Source organism: Dromaius novaehollandiae, unplaced genomic scaffold, assembly GCF_036370855.1.
Source record: "Dromaius novaehollandiae isolate bDroNov1 unplaced genomic scaffold, bDroNov1.hap1 HAP1_SCAFFOLD_85, whole genome shotgun sequence".
NCBI lineage: Eukaryota > Metazoa > Chordata > Aves > Casuariiformes > Dromaiidae > Dromaius > Dromaius novaehollandiae.
The window spans coordinates 247,910-250,000 of record NW_026991300.1 but is presented as its reverse complement, the minus strand read 5'-3'; positions in this window follow the sequence as shown (position 1 = coordinate 250,000).

Here is a 2,091-nt window from a genome sequence, read left to right as displayed (position 1 = left end):
CCGCACCCTCCGCCCCACCCCACCCTCCGCGGGAGCGAACCCCCCCCCCCCCCCGGAACTCCATTTCGCCGGCCCTGCGGGGGGGGGGGGGGGGGCCGGGAGAGGGACAAGACACGGGCGCGGGGGGGGGGGGGGGGGGGCAACGGAGGGAGATGTCGGCGGAAAAGGGCAACGCGCGCAATCTCCTGCCCTGAGTGCCCGGAGGAAAGCTGGCGAGTCGCCGTGCGGCCGGGGTGGGGGGGGGCGCGCCGGGGCGGGGGGGTGGGGGGGGCGCGAAGATTCCGCCTCGGCTCCCAGAGGCGCGCGGAACCCCGAGGCTTCGGAACGGAACGGGGGTCGGGGCGTGGCGGGGGGGGGGCGCGCGGGGGGGGTGGGGGGGGCGCGAAGATTCCGCCTCGGCTCCCAGAGGCGCGCGGAACCCCGAGGCTTCGGAACGGAACGGGGGTCGGGGCGTGGCGGGGGGGGGGCGCGCGGGGGGGGTGGGGGGGGCGCGAAGATTCCGCCTCGGCTCCCAGAGGCGCGCGGAACCCCGAGGCTTCGGAACGGAACGGGGGTCGGGGCGGGGTGGGGGGGGGGGCGCGCGGGGGGGGGTGGGGGGGGGGGCGCGAAGATTCCGCCTCGGCTCCCAGAGGCGCGCGGAACCCCGAGGCTTCGGAACGGAACGGGGGTCGGGGCGGGGTGGGGGGGGGGGGGCGCGGGGGGGGGTGGGGGGGGGGGCGCGAAGATTCCGCCTCGGCTCCCAGAGGCGCGCGGAACCCCGAGGCTTCGGAACGGAACGGGGGTCGGGGCGGGGTGGGGGGGGGGGGGCGCGCGGGGGGGGTGGGGGGGGGCGCGAAGATTCCGCCTCGGCTCCCAGAGGCGCGCGGAACCCCGAGGCTTCGGAACGGAACGGGGGTCGGGGCGGGGTGGGGGGGGGGGCGCGCGGGGGGGGGTGGGGGGGGGGCGCGAAGATTCCGCCTCGGCTCCCAGAGGCGCGCGGAACCCCGAGGCTTCGGAACGGAACGGCCCCGGCCGGGGAACGTGAGGGAACAAGCAGGCTTGGCGGCGGCGAAAAGGCGGGCGGGGGGGGGGGGGGGGGGCGCGGGGGGGGGCCGGCGGGCGGACGGCGCGAGAACCGATTAAAAAAAAAAAAAAAGGCGCGAACGGCGCGGGTTCGCACACAAGCACCCTCCGCTGCCTTGTTGGGGGGGGGGGGGCGGGGGGCGCGCGCCAGGCGCGGTATCACGGGTTGTTGGCGGGCCAGTGCCGCCCTGCCCCGCTGACGGCGCCTGTGTGGAGTGTGTGTTTGTGTGCGCGCGTGCCCCGCCCCGGGGCCCCCCTGCTGCCTCGGGGCGCCGGTCAGCCCGGGGTCAGGGATTTCTGCTGAGGCGGGGCGTTGAAAGCAGTGCGAGGGGAGCAAGGCAGGCACCAGGAAAGGGAGGGGGTAAGGGGCGGCAGCGGCCGGGCAAGAAGAAAGAAAGAAAGGAAGAAAGAGGAAAAGAAAGAAAGGAATAAAAGGCAGACAGACAGACAGACAGACAGACAGACAAGACCTAGAGACCTAGATTCGTAAGTGAGCACCTTCCCCTGCTGTAGGACCGCGTGCCGGGGCGGGGCGGGGGGGGGGGGGGGGGCACCGCGCTCCCACACAGAAAACCGAGAAAAATCAGCAAGGCAGGAAAAGGAGGGGAAAAGACGCGCGTGCTCGGAAACGCAAAGAAACAAGAGCAAACCCGAAAAACAACACGACCCCAAAAAGAAGCGAGCGGAACCCCTTGCCCCGAAAGAAACGAACAAACAAACAAGCGAAGCGCTCGAGCCGGGGGGGGGCGGACGACCGGGGGTGCGCGGCGGGCCGTCCCGGTAGCGGCCGGCGCAGCGGGTCCGCCGTGGCAGCGGCCGGCCCACGCCCCCGGGCCTGGGAGGCTGCCTTGGCGGCGGCCAGAGGGTCTACCGGCTCCGGGAGTCTCGGAGGGGCGAGCCGGTCGACGCGGCTCCGCTGGGTCTCGCGGAGGCGAGCAGGTCGACCTGGATCCGGGGGTCGCGGAGGGGCGAGCTGGTCGACCGGGCTCCGCGAGGCTGCCTGGGGCGCGCGGCGTGCCGGTCTACCCG